The following is an 8115-nucleotide window of genomic DNA, read 5'->3' as shown; positions in this document are numbered from 1 at the left end:
AGTTTACATCGTGCACTTAATACAGGTACTAATCAGTGGCCTAGTTTACATAGTGCACTTGATACACGTAGTAACTTTTTATTAAATTATTTTAATTTCAGCAATATTTAAAGAATGACGAATTAAATTCGTACAATATACTTAAAAATGATTAATTAAATACACATATCATGTATATGTCACACATATCACCGAAATTAAGATATTTCAATAGAAAGTTACTAGTGCACAAGCCAATTATAGCGCTAGAAAAAAAACTCCCTAGGCAGAAGTCGCTGTGACTGGCAATTGCTACGGTGTACAAGTGAATCACTCTCTATCATGGCCACATTGTGAATTTGATACACGTGCTAACTAGGACTACGTCCTCCAAAATTTCCTCTCCGAGGAAGATTTTATTGTATATGCTATAGTATACGTTACGTATACTATATATTTCCAGTAAATTTTCCTCAGAGAAGAAGTTTTGGAACGTAATCTACAATGGATATAAAAGCTTAGTTTACATCATGCACTTGATACTTGATATTAAATAATAACTTTTTATTGAATTATCTTAATTTCTGCGATACATGTAAACATATACACGAGATGTGTATCTATTGGGTCATCTAAAAAGTATCCGCGGTACTTTGTCACTAGATATATGACCATCAACACACATCTAGTGACAAAAAACCGCGGATATTTTAGATGACCCAATATAATTCTGATTGACTCCGTCATTAAGTGTCTTTACTGTTAGAAACTTAGAGCATATAGACATGGAGGGAACATTGTCTATATCTCCTATGACCCAAAGGTGTGTCCAAAGTATTGTTTGTTTCGTCTCTTGGGAGCTGCTCGGAGTCGCTCCGAATGAACTCATCGTACTTGAAATATAGGCTTTCAAGTATGACATCTGATTCCATTCATTTGATGAATTCACACTGGATCCGACATTCATCGTACGATGTTCTGCAATCAATCAGAAAGCAGAATTTTATTTTGTATCGATGATACAAAAATCTTATTTTCTGATTGATTGCAGAGCGTCGTACGACACACGTCGGATCCAGTATGAATCCAGTAATTGTTATGCCTGTTCTAGAGTCGCAAGTTGTAAACCGTAAGAAATTGGTCAATCACAGTTAAGTGTGAGAAAAATAAGCGATTATGATTGGTTAATTTCTTACCGCTTACGTTTCTATTGTAGAACAGGCCTTACGATAAATGTCGGACATCGTATAACGGATGTCGTACACAGTATGAATCCTATATTTCAAGTACGTTGGATTCATTTAGAGCAACTCCCGAGAGACAAAATGAACAAGACTTAAGATACGTGTAAAAGAGAAAGGGTGCATTCGTTTAAGCAGTAGAGCATCCATTGCTTTCTCATTTGCTAGTCATATAACCTAAATTTACCAAACGGACTTTTGCATGAATAATTGATCGTATCTTCCAATAGAAAACTGGATGAAGCTAAGAACTATTGGGTCATCTAAAAAGTATCCGCGGTACTTTGTCACTAGATATATGACCATCAACACACATCTAGTGACAAAAAACCGCGGATACTTTTTAGATGACTCAATATTACTTCCGCTGCGCGGCAAAAATTGAATTAAATTCAACTTTTGTCGTGCGGTGGAAATTATATACCTACTATTTCCAAGCAAGTGAGACCTTGGCTATCGCGCCAATTTTCGTGCAGCAACCGTTGTCGCGTTTTATGTGCAAGAGCCATTATTGGGTACTTTCCATTTAATGACACAAGTTTGTTGCGACAGCCAATATGAAGCATTGATTTCAAAATACAAGCTTCAGATTGGCTGCCTCAACAAACTTGCGATCGGCTTGCAGTTAATGTAGAACCGGCTTAATGAAAGAGAATTGAGACAACAAACCGGAAGAAATCGCCATTGCTAGAACCTTGCTTTCATTAACACGTACACGGTGTCTTTGTACAAACACACGTTTTCACTAATCATCGCATGAACTCAGGACCAATCCTAAGGAGAAAGTTATGTTTTGACACTTTTGACTCTCATTATAGTGACTCTAGAATCCAACTGCTCCAATCGCCATCTTACTTGTGATCCAAGTGCTCTCCGGATTAATTTGAAGCATGCGACGCGAACAAACCTGTATCGACCCCGGGGGGAGGGGGGGTGCATTCCAAAACTTGACTCTGTCAACTCCGAGTATCTTTTATATTTATTCAACATTCGATGATCGACAAGAATAAAATAATATTCGAGTTGACAGAGTTGAATTTTGGAACGCAACTCTGTATGCATAATCTATAATTTTGAACGACAGTGTTATCGTTACAGTGTCGTTGCACAGATATTTTATATGATAAAAAAACTGCACAACGACATAAAGATATCGATAGTGGGTGTGTTCCCATTTGCTGATTTCCAGTACAGGATATGAATCATGAAACTTTATCCCTGGATGGAAAGTGAAAGGTGGAAACTTCAATCATTGAAGTTAATGGAAACATTTTTCATTTTTCACTTTTCATCCTACGAAAAAAGTTTCATGACCCAGTATCCAGTAGCCGCCATGATGTATTACTGGGAGAAGCGTTCCCTTTCTCTAGTAAAAAGTTGTAAATAATTATTATTTTCTGAAAATAATAATACACAATGTCACGACGAATTTCTATCTGTGTAAAGGAAGTACTTAAGATTCATCATTTTTTCTGTAAAACAGAATCTGGAAATTCTTGTTCTTCATAATTCGCAATATGACAATTGGCGCTGCAACATTGTTGTACGATGCACCTTCATAAGATGAAAAAACACGTTTATACATAATTATATTACACGACGGCTGAATTTAATGTCAGATATATGTAATTTTGCGTTTTAAGAAGTTTTGTGAATTTACTGAAGATTGTGGCCAGATTGTGCCGAAACGTCTAATGTTTTATTAATGTAATGATAATTAAATATCACAAACAATATCTTGTGCCGTTTTATGCTCTTCTTTTCATAAGTTTTGATTTATAAATCACGTTTGTTTTAATTATATATGATGTTTAATTATTTATCTATTTATTTATTTATTCATTTATTTATTACAACTTATACGGATGTTTAATGCTCTTTGCACGATATTTGAAGAAAGAAGAGAAAAAGAAATATATCATAAAATAAAACATGACATTAGAAAACACAAAATTATGGACATATATTAAATAATAGAAAAATAATAAATTATATTAATAACAATAATAATAACAAAGAATAATAATAGATGAAAATGACCAACAAAAAATTTTTCATGATTTACAAGAAATCAGTCACTAACAATGGAAACGATTAATAACAGCATCATCTAATTAAAACATATAACTGAAACAAATATAAAAACACAATACCTCTCAGCTTAATTGCAACATTCATAAATATAAGACGTATGACTTTGCTCATGCGGTTTTTTTCCGAAATTCAAGGCTTTATTGTAAAAAACTGATTATACATTTATGATTCAAAGTATTGTCCATCGCTGGCCACTACTTTCTTCCATCTTTCGGGCAGCATACGAATCCCGCGTCGAAAAAACTGATCATCTTTTGAGGCGATCCACGAATCGATCCAATTTTTGACTTCTTCATAAGACCGGAAGTGCTGGTCAGCCAGGTCGTGTGCCATTGATCGAAACAAGTGATAGTCAGAGGGAGCAACGTCTGGAGAATACGGCGGGTGGGATAGGACTTCCCATTTCAACGTTTCCAAGTATGTCTTGACCACTTTCGCAACATGGGGTCGAGCATTGTCATGCTGCAAAATCACTTTATCGTGTCTCTCGTTGTATTGCGGCCGTTTGTCTTTCAATGGTCGGCTCAAACGCATCAATTGCGTTCGATACTGATCGCCTGTGATTGTTTCAGTCGGTTTTAATAGCTCATAATATACTACACCGAGCTAGTCTCACCAAATACAGAGCATGATCTTGGAGCCGTGAATATTCGGTTTGGAACGTTGACGTGGAAGCATGGCCGGGAACTCCCCATGATTTTCTGCGCTTGGGATTATCGTAATGAACCCATTTTTCGTCCCCAGTCACAATGCGATGCAGAAAGCTCTTTCGTCTTTGCCTTTCAAGCAGCTGTTCACAAGCAAACAAACGTCATTCAACATCTCTCAGCTTCAACTCGTACGGCACCCAATTTCCTTGCTTCTGAATCATTCCCATGGCTTTGAGACATTTTGAAATGGCTGATTGAGTCACTCCTAATGATCGTGCCAATTCTTTTTGATTTTGACAAGAGTCTTGATCAAGTAATGCCTTCAATTCTGCATCTTCGAAAACCTTCTCTCTTCCACCACTATGCTGGTCTTCGACGTGAAAATCACCGTTCTTGAAGTGTTGAAACCACTTATGACACGTTCTTTCACTAATAGCAGCTTCACCATAAATATTTGAAAGCATTCGATGAGCCTCAGCCGCAGATTTCTTCATATTGAAGCAGAAAATTAAAACCTCCCGCAAATGATAAGAATTTGGCTCGTAAACTGACATTTTCAATCGAGAATAACTTTATGCAGACACAAATCGACTAATGTTTCTTTTTGGATTATGTTGACAGATTCCCAAGTTTATTGTGTGACGTCTATGATCTATTTATTTCGATCACCACTTACCGCTAAAGCCATCTATACGAAAACCGAATGAGCAAAGTCATACACCTAATAAATAAACACGCCCAAGAAAACTGTTCTCCGAAGCGCAAATTTAGGTTATGTTTTTATTACAACATTTTACTAGAGAAAGGGAACGCTCCTCCCAGTAACACAACATGGCTACTGGATACTAGGTCATGAAACTTTTTTCCTAGGATGAAAAGTGAAAAGTGTCTCCATTAACTTCAATGATTGAAGTTTTCACCTTTCACTTTCCATCCAGAGATCAAGTTTCATGATATCCCTGTGGAAATCAGCAAATAGGAACACACCCAGTGTCGTTATGAAATTAGAGAATAGCACTGCTGGTTTCATTAAAATTGTTAGACTATAAAGTAACGTGATTTCAGAACTGATGCGTCAAAATGACTGAAGTGCACATAGTACACGATTTTAAGTATATATTGGGTACAGTTGGGTGCCGCTAATTTAACATTGCCCCAGCTGAATGATCTGTTAAAAATATTCAAGCTTTTGCGGTGATTCATATTCATGTGATGATTCGTATTCTTGACAGTTCTGTACTTATATTATATGTACCCTTTGTGCACTTTTATGTATTAAACTTCTACAGCGAATAAATCTATAAACTAAAATACACATAAATTAAACATTCGTATATTTTTTGGTTATAAATAAACTAATTACAATTCAAAAACATTAATTTACATACTTTACGGATTTATTTTCCCAAATAAAGTACAAGAAAATGGGAAACCTTCCTCCAAGAAGAGTGACTCCTGCACCATTTCTTCACGTGGGCATCGACTACGCCGGACCTATATTCATCAGGATGAGCAAAGGGCGTGGGCACAGCGCTCACAAAGCGTTCATCGCAGTTTTGTTTGTTTTAGTTCCAAGGCCGTTCACCTTGAGGCTGTTTCAGCATACACCACCGACGCTTTTCTGGCTGCTCTCCGTCGCTTCACATCTCGCCGAGGACTTTGCACGGACATCTATTCCGATTGCGGCACCAATTTTTCGGTCGCCGACCGGCAACTTCGAGAGATGCTCCGAGCCTCCTCGTCAGAAGGACGAAAGATCGCACACGTCGCTACATCAGAGGAGATCCATTGGCATTTTAACCCCCCTTCGGCACCACATTTTGGTGGACTCTAGGAGGCGGCCGTGAAATCTGCTAAGTATCACCTGCGCCGAACCATCGGCGAAACCAGGCTTACCTTCGAAGAAATGAGCACCCTGCTTGCACAAGTGGAGGCATGCCTGAACTCCCGGCCCATGCATGCCCTCTCAGACGACTCCGACGACCTCACGGCTCTGACACCAGGTCACTTGCTCATCGGGGCACCACTGCTGGCCATTCCCGAGCCTTCCTTGTCGGACAAGAAGGAAAATTTGCTTTCCAGGTGGCAACTTGTCCAGCGGATGCGAGACCACTTCTGGCAGAGATGGTCACGCGAGTACTTACACACTCTGGCTACCAGATCGAAATGGACCAAAGACGCTTTGCCACCACGCATTGGATCGCTATGCATCATTCGTTCCGAACTCTCACCGCCAAATAAGTGGCCACTGGCACGGATCACGCAGCTACATCCTGGAGACAACGGCGTAGTGCGAGTGGTCACAGTCAAAACAGCCTCATCCGAATTAATTCGTCCTTTAGTCAAATTAGTTCTATTGCCAGAAGATGCTACCGCGTTTATCTCGCACGCTAATGCATCGAATATAAAGGAGAGCTTGAATTGATCGATGTACGTTCGTGAATCATTGCTTCAATTGTATTTTATCATATAACTCTCGTTCACGGTTCAAGCTTTTCCACGGATTCATTGTATTGTATCGCGTATCTTATGTACGTGTTTACGGTTTTATTGTAATCTCAATGCGTTCATCGCATCGCAAGTACTTACGCAAGTACGTGTGCGCCGACGTGCTGTGTCGTACACGAGTACTCAGGTTAAAAATTCGGAACAGCAAGTACAATGAAATGATTTACCGCGTAAATCAAATGTTCGCACTCTTAAAAGAAATTTGCAGCCAGTAATCGCTCTCGATCAAACAAGCATCGCCGGAGGTAACTTTTATACATATATCGTCACGGAGATGACGAGGCAGGCGGGAATGTTTGAGATCGGTAATTCGGAAAAAAAGTAAGAACTCTTTCGATCGACCGACAGTAATTGTTATTGAACGCACGCATAAGGTGAGCTCGTGATTTCATCTCGAGCCTGACCTTAATCCTCGTCAAAGTCAGGGATTCGTCGTCTTTTTAAAACAATTCAGTACACGCAAACAGGCAACGGACAATCGAAAGTTCTAGAACAATTCAATTCGCGCACGCGAGCGTCGCGCTCCGACGAATACGTCACGCGCTGTCATCAATCCCACGTACGGATTTTCTGTCGCGCATGACTGTTACGTTGAACGTCGTTAGAAAAGAATCCAAAGCGCCAATCAATTTTGTACAACTAATGCCACGTAATAATTACGATTGTGGCAAAATTTTATTGGATTTTTCCCAAGAAGAAAGCCCAGGCCGAAAGCAATAAATGCTTCGATCTCGCCGTTCCTCCTTCTTAGAGTTCTTAGAGTCATAGTCTCGCTACTATATCGTTTCGTAAAACCGCCGTGCTAACCGCTTAGTGAAAACCGCTATAAGACAGATCTTTTCGAGAAGTGCCGAGAAAATCGCCGAGATTTTCCATCACCGCGATTCCAAATACAATTTGTAAAAGGTGACCGCATTTAATATTCTGTTAATCTAATATTTAATTAATTATATTTTCTGAATTTGTAACTGTGCATATTAAAGAAAATTCTTTTGTTAAATTACAAAGAAACTCTTAGTTCTCTGCAACTCTTAGTTCTCCGCAACTCTTAGTTTTCCGCAACTCTTAGTTCTCCGCAACTCTTAGTTCTCCGCAACTCTTAGTTTTTCGAAACTCTTAAAGTTCTCCGCAACTCTTAGTTCTCCGCAACTCCTAGTTCTCCGCAACTCTTAGTTCTCCGCAACTCTTAGTTTTCCGCCGCTCTCAGTTTTCCGCCGTTCTAAGTTAACGCATCGCTATTAGTGCACCGCCAAGGAGACACTCCGCCGCTAGAAAACCGCCGAATGTGATTCGCAAGAAATATTGTTAGACAAATGCCGCATCATTTTAAAAATTTCACGTCAGCGCTCTCGCTCTGATTCGCTCTCGAACATTGTTGGTGGTGGAACAAATTAATTTAAAATAGCCGCGTTATAAATCAAAATGAATGTGAGTTTAGCATCAAGCGTTTGCGTCATATGAAATGTAGGCTGCGTTCCGTTTCACGCATGCATTATTTATCCTTGTTATTCATCGAATGTTGAACAATGGCAATGCATCACAAATGATGCATCATGCGCATCATGCGTGAAACGGAATGTAGTCTACATTTCATATGATGCAAACGCTTGATGCTCGTTTTGTTGGGGTTCACAAATTTTATT

The sequence above is a fragment of the Acromyrmex echinatior genome, chromosome 6 (genome assembly GCF_024713525.1).
Source record: "Acromyrmex echinatior isolate Ae372 chromosome 6, ASM2471352v2, whole genome shotgun sequence".
In the NCBI taxonomy this organism is placed as follows: domain Eukaryota; kingdom Metazoa; phylum Arthropoda; class Insecta; order Hymenoptera; family Formicidae; genus Acromyrmex; species Acromyrmex echinatior.
This window is presented reverse-complemented; position numbering follows the sequence as displayed.